At 41.1% G+C, this 15,473-nt stretch overlaps 1 protein-coding gene across 3 annotated transcripts in view; it reads left to right on the forward strand.

Annotated features, from left to right (window-relative positions):
- ANKRD44 (ankyrin repeat domain 44) overlaps nt 1–15,473 on the forward strand; it is a 320,963-nt gene that overhangs the window by 15,638 nt on the left and 289,852 nt on the right. The gene's annotated exons all lie outside the window — the stretch shown is intronic.

The following is a 15,473-nucleotide window of genomic DNA, read 5'->3' on the forward strand; positions in this document are numbered from 1 at the left end:
AGCACTTGTAAAAACATGTGTCACTTCTACAGTTATATTTAGGATACAGCTTGAAACACTGTATAAACACCCCAGGATAGAGTACTGAAGTCTGCCGCCTGATAATTATTATGTGGTTCTAGAGTCATGTCATCTGTACTATCCAGATCAGAATTGTTATCACCCACTTCTAAGCTGGTCTAGAAGAGTGAGCCCATTGTGTACAGGGCCGAAAGAATATTGCCTAATGTTCAACTTTGGGTGAAGAACTGTGATACACTGAAGGCCATGGAAATTCATTCTTGTTTGAAAACACTTGTGACTGGGAAAAGTGCTGAAATACGAAGGCTTTCCCATGCCCTTACCCCCAGAATACCTCCACAGTGTTCTTTGTTTTTTGAATTTCATGGGAAGTATCTGAAATTGCCATCTGAAGAGAATGTTTTTCACAGAACTGCCTAATCTTCAGACATGTCTAAATACAGATGTATTTAATGAGTACTTTCATTTTCCTTCTTACATGGACTCGGCAAGTTTCGTGGTGGTTGAGCCTCTCACTTCTGGTTTTAAACCATTTTTAGCTCCTTGATTAGTGTGGGGCTTGGGAAGGTGGAAGCTAAGTCATTTATTTGCTCTTCACTTCTAGGAGAAAGTGTGTGTACTTCCCACTTTTTAGTGTGCAGGGCTCTGGTGAACCTGATAGTAGGTTATCAGCAACTACTAATTGAATGAATGAATGAATGATCCAGCGCCGGTTTCTGCTGCTGTGTTTTCTTCTTCCCCACCATCCTTCCTGGTTCCTTCCTACTTTCTTTCCTCTTTCTGAAATCGTTAAAATGAAGCCAGAAAGGATAGGATGTGATTAATATTTTGTTATATAAATAGCCCTAGTAAAAGGATCGGTGGTGGAAATATTGTGAAAGTGTTTTAGTGGATGTTTTCCCCTTGATTCCCTATTAAATAGGAATAATCAAGAACTGTGTAACTGATAGCCCATTGTGTCATGATGTGAACAGATCTGAAATAGCCTTCCCCTAGTCCCCACCCCCAGTCAAGGAACTAGTACAGGAGGAAATGTTTATCATTTTTAAAAAAAAATATTTGCAAGATTTTAGATGGGCTTTATCTGAAACAGTTCTTTAAAGACTTGCGCAGGAAGTCACTGTTAATGTGGGTGTTTGGTTTAAAGTATCGAACTTATTCAGGCCCAAAAGAGGCAGAATATGATTTCCACCATTGATCCTGAGGGGACCAAAGGGAGTGCCAAGCCGGGTCATCTAATGATGCTTAAGAACAGCTCTGTAACATTCTTTATCCTCAACTTTCACCTCTGAAAGATTTTTATAACTATGTTTTCCCTTGCACATTGTTTAGGTTTTCATTATAAAGTTAGAAAGCTACAAAGGATGTGATTCCTAGTATAATGTAAATATTGACTTTTAAAATAAAGTTATTACTGTTTAAAATGTAAAGAAGGGAATTTAAACACTGTTGTGATTTGATATACTCCATCATCACTTAAAAATAAATACAGAAACAAGCACTTTAATAGTAGGAACTTTTTACATTGTTCCTTTTCCTTCTTGAATTCATACTTCCATTCAACTTTCTCACACAGAATTTTACTAAATGTAAGGTGTCAAAAAAACCCCTCTGATTATCCAGTGATACTTTGCAATAAAAATATGATCCTAAAGTGAAACTCCAATACTTTGGCCACCTCATATGATGAGTTGACTCACTGGAAAAGACTCTGATGCTGGGAGGGATTGGGGGCGGGAGGAGACGGGGACGACAGAGAATGAGATGGCTGGATGGTATCACCAACTCGATGGACATGAGTTTGAGTGAACTCCAGGAGTTGGTGATGGACAGGGAGGCCTGGCATGCTGATTCATGGGGTCGCGGACAGTCGGACACGACTGAGTGACTTAACTGAACTGAACTGAAAGTGGTAAGAATTAAATAGATTTCTGGATTGAGTTTATCTATATGAACAATTTGTCAAAACCTAAACATAAAGTTTGATAAATTATTAACAAAATATGTGAAGTCAAACATTCTTGTTTGAAATGCCTTTCTTAATCTCTGGATGAAGCTTGCTTTCTTGTCTTAAGTTAATTCACGTTTGTGGAGAACGTAATTGCTGGGATGGTATGGGGTGTTCTTCAGAGAAAGCTCTCTTGACCTGCAACATTTTGAATGTGCCCTTTTGTTGGCACCAGCAAGTTTAACACCTTGCAGGCAGTTCCCTCAGACAGAATCAGAATGTGTGATGGGTAAGTCTGCCTTTTGTCACGTGGGAGAAGATCCTCAAGAGAGATGTGTGAAGAAGCAGTAAAAAGCAGAAAAAAGCACACTCCTGAACCACACGGAGAAGGCAATGGCACCCCACTCCAGCACTCTTGCCTGGAAAATCCCATGGATGGAGGAGCCTGGTGGGCTGTAGTCCCTGGGGTCATGAAGAGTCGGACATGATTGAGTGACTTCACTTTCACTTTTCACTTTCATGCATTGGAGAAGGAAATGGCAACCCACTCCAGTGTTCTTGCCTGGAGAATCCCAGGGGCAGTGGAGCCTGGTGGGCTGCCGTCTATGGGATCGCACAGAGTCGGACACGACTAAAGTGACTTAGCAGCAGCAGCAGCCTGAACCACAGTTCAGTTCAGTTTAGTCGCTCAGTCGTGTCCGACTCTGCGACCCCATGGACTGTAGCACGCCAGGCTTCTCTGTCCATCACCACCTCCCGGAGCTTGCTCATACTCATGTCCATAGAGTCGGTGATGCCATCCAACCATCTCATCTTCTGTTGTCCCCTTCTCCTCCTGCCTTCAATGTTTCCCAGCATCAGGGTCTTTTCCGATGAGTCAGTTCTTCACATCAGGTGGCCAAAGTATTGGAGTTTCAGCTTCAACATCAGTCCTTCCAATGAATATATTCAGGACTGATCTCTTTTAGGATGGACTGGTTGGATCTCCTTGAAGTCCAAGGGGCTCTCAAGAGTCTTTTCCAACACCAGAGTTCAAAAGCATCAATTCTTTTGCGCTCAGCTTTCTTTATAGTTCAACTCTCACATCCATACATGACTACTGGAAAAACCATAGCTTTGACTAGACGGACCCTTGTTGGTAGATGCCTTTGGAAAGGTAGACATTTGGAAGCCGAGGATATGGACCATGATTCCTACACACAGTTTGTGCCTGCAAACCTCTCCCTGAAGCTTCCTGTGCTCCAGGGGTGCAGGGTTCCTGCCTGAAGCCACTGCTTGATAGACGATGCAACCCTGGAAGAGATGATGTCATCATGGGGGGGGTGACCTGTGCATCCCTGTGCTCCCAGAGTCCCATCCATTGGCCAGCTGGGTCACCTCAGGTGTGAATGAGACATGCTAGTCAATTCTCATAGGCAGTAGATCTCCTTTGAAAAGCCTGTGTTTACAGTTTTGAAAAACTAGACTCATAGGTGTTAAAACGAACTTTTGAAGGTAAGGTGGAGGGGTATATAATAGGGCTTTACATATATTCTCACTTAGAAGATTTTTAAACTAATTAACCCAAATAACATTTCTTTCATGATCTCTGTGTTTCTGAAGGATAATTCTAGTAAGGATCTATCCTTGATGAAAAGTTTGTTTCATGTGTATGGATGTTTTGAGAACTTTTCCCTCTGACTTGTGAAACTCTGATGCTTGGGAAGACTTCTCTCGAATGTGTTGAATCTGGTGTCTGAGTGCTCCTCTGCATATTCCACTCTGTACCATAGTAATTGCAGGATGTTAGTTAGCAATGGTGTTTCTGATTAAAATTTAAACTTTAATTAGAATTTGATGTCTTGTAAAGCTCACTTATTTAGAGACCTTTTTGTTGTTTTTCAGTTGCTCAGTCATGTCCAACTCTTTGTGACCCCATGGACTGTAGCACTCGAGGTTTCCCTGTCTTTCACCATATCCTGGAGCTTGCTCAAACTTGTGTCCATTGAGTTGGTGATGCCATCCAACCATCTCATCCTTTGTCATCCCCTTCTCCTCCTGCCTTCAATCTTTCCCAGCATCAGGGTCTCTTCAAATGAGTTGGCTCTTTCCATCAGGTGGCCAAAATATTGGAGCTTCAGCATCAGTACTTCCAATGAATATTCAGGATTGATTTCCTTTAGTATTGACTGCTTTGATCTCTTTGCAGTCCAAAGGACTCAAGAGTCTTCTCCAACACCCTTAAAGACCTATATTTCTGCTTTTATAACATTTTTAGCAAAGCTGCTGCATGTCGGAGTACATCTGATAGTTTGTCAATTCTAAAATTAACAAATCCCCTGATTCTTTAAGATGGAAATAGATATTATATCTGGGAAGTTATTTTACCAAAAATGAGGTAAAATATCTAGACATAACATTGAAAATGATGTACTGGTTGTATGTGTGTGTTGAATGGTTTTTCCTGGCATTTCTGTGCAGTATTTCAACAGCATCAAATATGGTTCCTCAAAGAGAATGCTCGTCTTCTGATGACTAGTGTTGCTGGTTCCGCTTGCTCATCTCTAGGCCAAACAGAAACACAGCTGTTCTGCCAAGTATTCTGTGATGTCACAAGACAGGCGCGACAGCACAGTGACTTTTCCTTACACCTTTTCTGGCTACGGGAGTTTTAACCTCTTCCTCAACTCTTCTACCTATTTTTTTTTCTTTGTTTTTCTTTGGAGGATATATACCTGAATATATACCTGTAATTAGTTAGGCTGTGTAGCAGTGTTACTTCTTTTTTAAACAAAAATTTTGTTTTTTAGAACAGTTTTGGGTTTACAGCAGAAAAGAGCCCAAACTACAGAGTTCCACTATACTGCTGGCCACTGATTCCCACAACCTCATCCACTCTCAGCATCTGAAACAAGAGTGGTATATTTGTTACAATCCCTGAACCTGGACTGACACATCATTATCACCCAAAGTCTATAGTTTACATTAGAGTTCACTCTCAGTATTGTGCATTCTATGGGTTTTGTCAAATATTTAATGAAATGTGTCCACCATTATAGTATCACACAAAGCAGTTTCACCATCCTAAAAGCCCTCTGTGTTCTGCCCATTCATCCATCTTCTGTAACTCTTGGCAACCATTGGTCTCATTATTTCCATAATGTTGCCTTCTCTAGAATGTCGGATCGTTGGATAGATTCTTTTTTAAAATATAAGAGGATAAGAAGATTTTGGCACTTTTAAGGATCTTAAGTCTGTTTCCATTCTGTGGTCTTTTCATGCTTACCAAAGTTGCATATTTTTTTAACAGTTTGGATGAAAACCAAATGTTCAGCTTCACAAGCACACGAGTACTTTAGGTTGTTTAAAATCAAGTTAAATATTTTTAGGAGAACTGAGGAGAAGCATTAAAAAAAAAAAAACAAGGTGTAGTAAGTAGAGATTCTTTCTATCCTTCAGTTCAGTTCGGTCGCTCAGTCATGTCCGACTCTCCGTGACCCCATGAATCACAGCATGCCAGGCCTCCCTGTCCATCACCAACTCCCTGAGTTCACTCAAACTCATGTCCACAGAGTCGGTGATGCCATCCAGCCATCTCATTCTCTGTTGTCCCCGTCTCCTCCCGCCCCCAACCTTTCCCAGCATCAGAGTCTTTTCCAGTGAGTCAGCTCGTCGCATGAGGTGGCCAAAGTATTGCAGTTTCAGCTTTAGCATCAGTCCTTCCAATGAACACCCAGGACTGATCTCCTTTAGAATGGACTGGTTGGATCTCCTTGCAGTCCAAGGGACTCTCAAGAGTCTTCTCCAGCACCACAGTTCAAAAGCATCAATTCTTCGGCGATCAGCTTTCTTCACAGTCCAACTCTCACATCCATACATGACCACTGAAAAAACCATAGCCTTGACTAGACGGACCTTGGTTGGCAAAGTAATGTCTCTGCTTTTTAATATACTATTTAGGCTGGTCATAACTTTCCTTCCAAGGAGTAAGCGTCTTTTAATTTCATGGCTGCAATCGGCATCTGCAGTGATTTTGGAGCCCCCCAAAATAAAGTCTGATCCTTAGAAATTACTTAAAGATTCGAAACCCACTTTGACTGCCATTTTGATAGCATTGAAAGAGGTCTTTGGATTAAATAAAGATTGCTTTCAGATCAGGAGAACTAGTATTAAATAGAATGGTGGCTCAGTTGGTAAAGAGCCTGCTTGCGCTGCAGAAGACCCAGGCTCGATCCCTGGGTTGGGAATATCCCCTGGAGAAGGAAATGGCAACCCACTCCAGTATTCTTGCCTGGGTAATCCCGTGGACAGAGGAGCCTGGCAGTCTACGGTTCATGGGTTCGTATGAGTCTGACCCTACTGAGTGGCTAAACCACCACCTTGCTTAATTTTATTGCAAGGTGGAAATGGACTCTATTGAGGCAAAAGACATTTGGAAAGGATAATGTGCTTTTATAGTGTCATGGAAAACTCTTATAGAGTAACAAATGACTATTTTAGTCAACTAGCTACAATGACCAAATGGAAGGGGTCTCTGCCTTGTGCCGAATTATCCAGCCTGCCCCTTTTCTCTGTAAATTGGGGTAGGCAGCTCTATCAGTTCAGTTCAGTTGCTCAGTCGTGTCCGACTCTCTGCGACCCCATGAATCACAGCACGCCAGGCCTCCCTGTCCATCACCAACTCCCGGAGTTCAGAATTAGATCTTGGACTCAGGGATTTAGTGTGGGAGTTGGAATTGGTGAATCACTTCCACTAGTGCTCAGTGATGAAAACTGGCAACCTTGATTTTGCCCCAGAGGTGACTGCATTGACATCTCTTCTTTATACTCTGGTACTGTATCATTTTGTTCATTTCTTTAAACTCTGTGCAGGTTTTTTGTCAGCCACAAATAGAGTTTGTATTTTCTTTCCTTTTTGTTTTTCTGTAATCTGTTTAACCAGGGTTTATTTTTCAGGAATTTGTGAGAGGGGCATGCCTAAGACTTAACAAACAGGCCAAGTCCTTAGGGCTGTGACACTAGACTGTTAATAGTGTAAGAGGCTCTTGGTTATGACACTAAGTCATAAAGTCACAGAGGGATTTGGTTTCTGGAGAAAGTAACAGTGTACTTAGCATGTTTATGAGAAGTGAGTGAGAGTCATTACCCTATTAGAGCCAAGCATTAAAGCTTCAACATCCAACTAGAATATTTCCCATAGCTTGGCAAGTCACTTTAACCCTTGATTTTCACACTTTGATCCTGTTCCTCCAGTGGCTCCATCACAGGTGGGCTACTGTGTACAGATCAGGACCCAGAAGAGGAGCAGAGGGGATCTTGATGCCACCAGTAGCTTTTATGGAATCATACATGCTCCATTGACTGACTCTTGGTCTGCATAGTTCCAGCCACACTCCTGTGGCAGGATGGTTTGTGGAACTTGGTGGACATCTTACAGTGGAATTCACCAGGGCCCACAGGCCTTGCTCAACTCAAACTCCCTAGTTTTTCATTGCTTCTTGCAGGATGTTTGTAAGTGGGCCTAGAGATTTGACTAGAGGCTAGTGAGTGATAAACTCGCCCAGGGCCTAAAACTCCTGGGTGGGTTTCAAGGTGCACATTGTTTGGAGTGCCACAAAACTGGAATGTTGCTGCTTCTGTCATATGGAACAGGCCCTGCTCAACTAGAAGAAAATATATTTCTATTGTTAGTAGTTAAAATTTAGCAATTATCATATTTCTAGAATTTTGTCTAAATATACACATGTAGTTTCTGAGTATATGTTGCCTTCATTTCTTGTGAGGTCATATGGTGGTAGATGCTAAGGTTTTAGAGAAATTAATGAGAAAACTTAATAAATGTCATAGCTATATGACAGTATACATAATTTTTTTCCTTCTAAGAACTGGGAAAAAGACTCCATTGTTTGATTTTCATGGTTAGGCAACTTGGACCTGGTCATAGAACATGGGTAGCCTGAGGGACAGTAGTTGGAAACCTCTAGATCAAAATGCAGGGAAAATTCTGAGGAATACTGGTGGCCTAACAGAGGCCAGGGGGATTCTTGTTCATTCTTGGTGTGCACGGTTTTGATATTGTTTGCACATAGGTCTCGCTAAAGTGAGTTCAATCTGTTAATGTCACTAGGTATAGATGTTTGTTCATCTTTGAAGGTACTTTTTCTTTTTGATTCTTCTTAATTTTTTTTTAAACTTTTTATTTTGTATTTGTTATGTGCCTGTTCATATAAAGCCTGGTGCTTTATTTTCTCCAGAGTAAAATATAGATATTTCAAGTTTGTAAATTCTATGAAAGCCATTTAGTTTTAGTTTCTCTGTATCCCTTGATCCGTCAAAGAGACAATGTCCTGAACCTTTTTGGGAGATAGTTATCCAACTTTCTATTCATTTTCTTCCACATGGCCAATTACTGGGAATTACTTCACTTAACTAAAACTGGAAAACCATTGGCAGCCCTCATGTAAGGCACGAGCCCCTAGGTAATTGACATTTGAGACTCCTAATTTCCAAAGCCAGCTGCTGCTGCTGCTAAGTCACTTCAGTCATGTCCGACTCTGTGCGACCCCATAGACGGCAGCCCACTGGTCGCCGCCTCCCCTGGGATTCTCCAGGCAAGAACACTGGAGTGGGTTGCCATTTCCTTCTCCAATGCGTGAAAGTGAAGTCTCTCAGTTGTGTCCGACTCTTAGCGACCCCATGGACTGCAGCCTACCAGGCTCCTCCGCCCATGGGGTTTTCCAAGCAAAAGTATTGGAGTGGGTTGCCATTGCCTTCTCTGTCCAAAGCCAGCAATAGGATGTAAAGTACCTCTTTTGATGAATCTAGCAGCAGATGTGTTTGGAAAATGAGGAAGTGATGTTTGCTAACTTGCTGTTTAATATAGTGGGGTGTAACTTGACTAGCTCAGTTTAGTCACTCAGTCATGTCCAACTCTTTGCGACCCCATGGACTGCAGCATGCCCATCACCAACTCCCAAAGCTTGCTCAAACTCATGTTCATCAAGTCGGTGATGCCATCCAACCATCTCATCCTCTGTCGTCCTCTCTCCTGCCCTCAATCTTTCCCAGCATCAGGGTCTTTTCCAATAAGTCAGCTCTTGGCATCAGGTGACCAAAGTATTGGAGTTTCAGCTTCAGCATCAGTCCTTCCAATGAATATTCAGGACTGATTTCCTTTAGGATGGACTGATTAGGTCTCCTTGCTGTCCAAGGGACTCTCAAGAGTCTTCTCCAACACCATAGTTCAAAAGCATCAATTCTTCGGCACTCAGCTTTCTTTATAGTCCAGCTCTCACATCCATTAATGAACTGGAAAAACCATAGCTTTGACTAGATGGACCTTTGCTTTTTAATATGTTGTCTAGGTTGGTCATAGCTTTTCTTCCAAGGAGCAAGTGTCTTTTAGTCTCATGGCTGCAGTCACCATCTGCAGTGATTTTGGAGCTCAAGAAAATAAAGTCTCTCACTGTTTCCATTTTTTCCCCATCTATTTGTCTTAAAGTGATGGGACCAGATGCCATGATCGTAGTTTTTTGAATGTTGAGTTTTAAGCCAGCTTTTTCACTCTCCTCTTTCAGTTTCATCAGGAGGTTCTTTAGTTCCTCTTCCCTTTCTGCCATAAAGGTGGTGTCATTTGCATATCTGAGGTTATAGGTATTTCTCCTGGCAATCTTGATTCTAGCTTGTGCATTATCCACTCCAGCATTTCTCATGATGTACTCTGCATATAAGTTAAATAAGCAGGGTGACAATATACAGGCTTGACATACTCCTTTCCCAGTTTAGAGCCAGTCCATTGTTCCATATATGGTTCTATTACTTCTTGACCTACATGTAGATTTCTCAGGAAGCAGATAAGATGGTGTGGTATTCCTATCTCTTTAAGAGTTTTCCACAGTTTGTTGTGATCTACACAGTCAAACGCTTTGGCGTAGTCAATAAAGCAGAAGTAGATGTTTTTCTGGAACGCTCTTGCTTTTTCTATGATCCAATGAATGTTGGCAATTTGATTTCTGGTTCCTCTGCCTTTTCTAAATCCAGCATGAACATCTGGACGTTCATGGTTTATGTACTGTTGAAGCCTGCCTGGCTTGGAGAATTTTGAGCATGACTTTGCTAGCATCTGAGATGAGTGTAACTGTGTGGTAGTTTGAACATTCTTTGGGGTTGGAATGAAAATTGACCTTTTCCAGTCCTGTGGCCACTGCTGAGTTTTCCCAATTTGCTGGCATATTGAGTGCAGCACTTTGATAGCATCATCTTTTAGGATTTGAAATAGCTTAACTGGAATTCCATCACCTCTACTAGCTTTGTTCATAGTGATGCTTCCTAAGGCCCACTTGACTTTGCATTGCAGGATGTCTAGCTCTCGGTGAGTGATCACACCATCGTGGTTATGTGGTTCATTAAGATCTTTTTTTGTATAATTCTTCTGTGTATTCTTGCCTCCTCTTCTTAATACCTTCTGTTTCTGTTAGGTCCATACCATTTCTGTTCTTTATCGAGCCCATCTTTGCATGAAATGTTCCCTTGGTATCTCTAGTTTTCTTGAAGAGATCTCTAGTCTTTCCCATTCTGTTGTTTTCCTCTATTTCTTTGCATTGATTACTTGAGGAAGGCTTTCTTATCTCTCCTTACTTTTCTTTGGAACTCTGCATTCAAATGGGTATATCTTTCCTTTTCTCCTTTGCCTTTTGCTTCTCTTCTATTCTTAGCTACTTGTAAGGCCTCCCCAGACAACTACTTTGCCATTTTGCATTTCTTTTTCTGGAGGATGGTCTTGATCACTGCTTCCTGTACAATGTCATGAACCTCCATCCATAGGTCTTCAGGCACTGTATCTATCAGATCTAATCCCTTGAATCTATTTGTCACTTCCACTGTATAATTGTAAAGGATTTGATTTAGGTCATATCTGAATGGTGTAGAGGTTTTCCCTCTTTCTTCAATTTCAGTCTAAATTTGGCAATAAGGAGTTCATGATCTGAGCCACAGTCAGTTCCTGGTCTTATTTTTGCTGACTGTATAGAGCTTCTCCATCTTTGGCTGTAAAGAATATAATCAGTCTGATTTCGGTGTTGACCATTTGGTGATGTCCATGTGTAGAGTCTTCTCTTGTGTTGTTGGAAGAGGGTGTTTGCTATGACCAGTGCGTTCTCTTGGCAAGACTCTGTTAGCCTTTGCCCTGCTTCATTTTGTACTCCAATGCCAAACTTGCCTGTTATTCCAGGTATCTCTTGACTTCCTACTTTTGCATTTCAGTCCCCTGTGATGAAAAGGACGTCTTTTTTTGGTGTTTGTTCTCGAAGATCTTGTAGGTATTAAGTCCATAGTATAGTCTATATTATAAGACTTGTGGAAGGTGCTCATCCTAAGTCAAGTGTTCTGTCTAAAGCCCACTAAAATGATTCTGATATATATATTTAAGCTACAGTGTCTATCATGTTTTATTAATATGATGAAAGTTTTTATTTGGAGGCATTAGAGAAAGAGGCTGCTGCAGTGAGGGGCAATTATTGATGGAGTATGTGATTCTTGAATGCTAAACCTAACAGTTTGTAGTACTGGGCTTGTACAGAGTTGTGGTAGTGTGTGTTTAAGAGTTTGAGTATGAGTTTGGAATTTGGGTACAGGTAGCTTAGTTTAGAGAGTTATACTGGGCGTTTGGAGTGGTTTTGATGTGGCATGATGTGGTTCTGTATGTGTTTAGCAGATGTGAGGGCTACCGTGGGATGCTGAGAGGTAAAACAGAAGGCATGATGCTCAAATTTTAGAAGGCTGGAAAGAAGGGAATTGAGCCCAGCTTTTTACCTTCTTTACCTTTAGGGAGAGTGAAGAGGAAATATTTGAAATGCAAAGAACAATAATTGAAATATATGTGGTTAAAACTGTAAATGTGGGTGATCCCTCCAAATGAGAGGAGAAGCCAGATGGATGATCAGTGAAAGGACCAACTACTTATATAGGCTGTGAATGCATCATAGGTCTCTGCTTTTATGAAATAAAAATATAGTGTCTTCCAGATTTTTACTTGGCACATTAGCTAGTGGTATTCTGTATCTGTTTAGAAACTTTTACTTATAATTCCTTGAGAAGAGTCCCTGGTAGCATTTTTCCCCCCTAAGAGAAGGAAACATCATACAAATACTTTTTTAAAAATACATTTTTTGCAACTGAACTGAACTGAACCTTTACTTGGGGGGCTTCCCAGGTGGCTCAATGGTAAAGAATCTGCCTGCTAATGCAGGACACAGGTTCAATCCCTGGGTCGGGAGGATCCCCTGGGGGAGGAAATAGCAATCCACTCCAGTATTCTTGCCTGGCAAATCCCATGGACAGAGGGCTATAGTCCAATAGGGTTGTAAAAAGTCGGACACGACTGAGCACAAGCACAAAGCTTCACTTAAATTGTCCCCTACCCACAGGATAGGTTAATTTTTCTTGCTATCACATAGAGACTGGTGTAAGAAGTTGTTAACTTCTTAGATCTTGGTTGCCCTTGTTCTGATATGGCCCAAGCAACATGAAACTGTACTAGTTAGATTTTTTTTGCTGCGAGGACTATAAAATTAAAAAAGACCTGTTGTGATGGACTACTTTAGGAATAAGCAAATGAAATACAATTCATTTTCTACCAATAAATATTTATTGAGTCTTATCATTTCATGCCAGTCTCTGGGCAGAGCCCTAGGTCTTGAAAAGTATGTCTTTCAATACCTGTTCTACTGAAATTTCAGTGTTGATCTCCATGTTCCTATATAAAATAATTCAAGTAGAAATTAAGTGAAACAATTGCTAGTGCGCTGTGTGCTAAGTCACTTTATTTGTGTCCAACTCATTGTGACCGTATGGACTGTAGCCCGCCAGGCTCCTCTGTCTGTGGGGATTTTCCAGATGGAACCTGCATTTATTCCATCTCCTGGATTGGCAGGTGGGTTTATTTATTTATTTTTTACCACTAGCACCACCTGGGATGCATAGTAAATAAAAGAATAACTATATTCTTAATAAGAAACCTAACTGTTGGTCTATAAAGAAAGCTGATGACCGAAGAATTGATGCTTTCGAACTCTGGTGTTGGAGAAGACTCTTGAGAGTCTCTTGGACAGCAAGGAGATCCAACCAGTCCATCCTAAAGGAAATCAGTCCTGAATATTCTTTGGAAGGACTGATGTTGAAGCTGAAACTCCAATACTTTGGTCACCTGATGCAAAGAGCTGACTCATCGGAAAAGACCCTGATGCTGGGAAAGATTGAGGGCAGGAGAAAGGGACGACAGAGGATGAGATGGTTGGATGGCATCACCGACTCAATGGACATGAGTTTGAGTAAATTTTGAGAATTGGTGTAGGACAAGGAGTCCTGGTGTGCTCTAGTCCGTGGGGTTGCAAAGAGTTGGACCTGACTGAGCGACTGAACTGAACTGTTGGAAGTTCAACAAATAAAGTACCTGTATGGCAATAATTATCCAGTAAACATCTTAGTATCTCATGTCATATGTAGTAATAATATATTTTAACAATTTATGGGGATGGTTTCTCAAACAAATTAAACGTAACAATGAAGTCATTGGAACCTCTGTTACAGAAGTGGATTTTTAAAATTGCATTTCCCTTTTGCAACCATTTTTGTAGCAATAAAGGAGCAGTAAGCAGGTGGAAGTAAGGCTTGGGCACTGCATCTGACTAGAATAGATCAGGTTGCTCTCTGATAAGGGAGGGGTTAGGATTTTTATGGGGAAAGATTTCCGGTATTGCACTGTTTCAAAGAGTAGCTTAGTGGTATTGGTATTCTCGAACTTAAGTGGGCACCAGATGTGGAAGGGTTTTATCAAAGGAGGGACACTGTTACTTTTCCTATTTTCTAGTATCTACTTGTGGGCAGTACTCTGTATCTTCAGTTCACTGAAAGGAAGGGAATATTATTCTTGGAAATATTTTTATGAGTCTAGAGAAAGAATGTTGTGAACAGAACCAGGACTTAAGACTTTAAAGAACATTCTAGTAGTCAGAGTTTTTCATTTTTTAAATTTTTTAAAAGTAATTTTATTAGGTGTATAGAAAATGTTTTTTAAATATTTCTGAGGTTGAGCATGTAAATTTCCTTTTTTTTCCTTCAAAGACTTTAAAAAATAAAACCAAAATCCTAGCTGGAGAAGTTTAGGAAGATAGCAGCAAGATAGATAAGGTAGAACACAGTGGTTGCCCCTTATCGGTAGGGGAAAGTCTTCTAAGACCCCAGTGGATGCCTGAAACTATGGATAGTAGCAACTGTGTTTTTTCTAATATACCACACCTATGATAAAGTTTATTTTGTAAATTAGGCACAATAAGAGAATGTTTAAATTGCCCAGTATTACTACTTTTGTACTCTAGGGCCTCTTGAACATAAACACTTCGATACTGTGACAGGTGATAACCCAGATGGCTACTAAGTGACTTGCTGGAAAGATACCTGGACAAAGACATGATTCATTCCCAGGAGGGACAGAGCAGGATAGGGCTGGATTTCATTGCATTACTCAGAACAGTGCTTAGTTTAAAATTAAAATCTCATATACTGTCTATTTCGGAGTTTTCCGTTTAATGTTTGGCGACTGCTGTTGACTTCAGGTAACTGAAACAGTGGATGGGGCACTGCTGTGATGGAGAAAGCAAGCCTGTGTATGGTGGGTATTGATTGGTAACGTGACTGCTAATTGGTAAGATTAATGTCTTAATTGGTGATTGACTAACACTGGGTAAGTGTGTTTCTCAAATGATGCTACTACCTTTTGGCAGCTGTTACTTTTTTTTAGCAATCAAGTCAACAGCATAGTTCCTGGTCCACCAAACTGTCTTCCGTGAGGCCTGTCAAGATCATGGATGTTGTCCAGCCATCGCTCAAGGCCTCTGAGCTCTGCCCTGACAGACCTTAAACCATGAGGTCAGCTTGAAATCTCTCCCTTTCTGTTTAGTTTGTGGTTCAGCACAGGTAACTGAAAACAGATGTGCTGAGGGAACACTGCTAGTTTTCTTATTGAGTTTTGGTGATTGGGGGTTGGGGAGTGAAATCTGCCTCTTACAAACCCTTTGTGCTTTCGTTTTGTGTACAGTTTTCCGATCTCAGCATTATTTGCCCAGGTTCTATCCAGATGCTTTCTTTTTTGTTTTGTAGAGAGATTGCTGATGGGGCTGGAGAGGAGCCGTAGCCTACTTTTCCTTCATGCTAATCTCTTCCTCCTGATGTCTGTTTCCTGTCTGCAGACCGAACACACTCCTGTGGGACCCAGAGTGATTTTCCAACCTAGCAGTTGCCGCTTAGGATTTTTGCATTAAGCACTCGTTAAGCTATTTGACAGCAGTAGGGAAAGAATGAATTGATAGTCCTGTCACATGCTCGGGCTAAAAGAGAGCAATGATGGGACAGCGAGGAAGAGAAATAAGATGATTTAAAGACAGAAGTATCTCATAAACCTTAAGTCCCAGGGAGGACCCAGATTGTGGTGGTTGCTGAAGAGTGAGGGCAGGAAGCCTCTCATGAGCAT

The sequence above is a fragment of the Moschus berezovskii genome, chromosome 2, assembly GCF_049115385.1.
Source record: "Moschus berezovskii isolate FMDL1 chromosome 2, NW_MosBer_1.0, whole genome shotgun sequence".
Classification (NCBI taxonomy): domain Eukaryota; kingdom Metazoa; phylum Chordata; class Mammalia; order Artiodactyla; family Moschidae; genus Moschus; species Moschus berezovskii.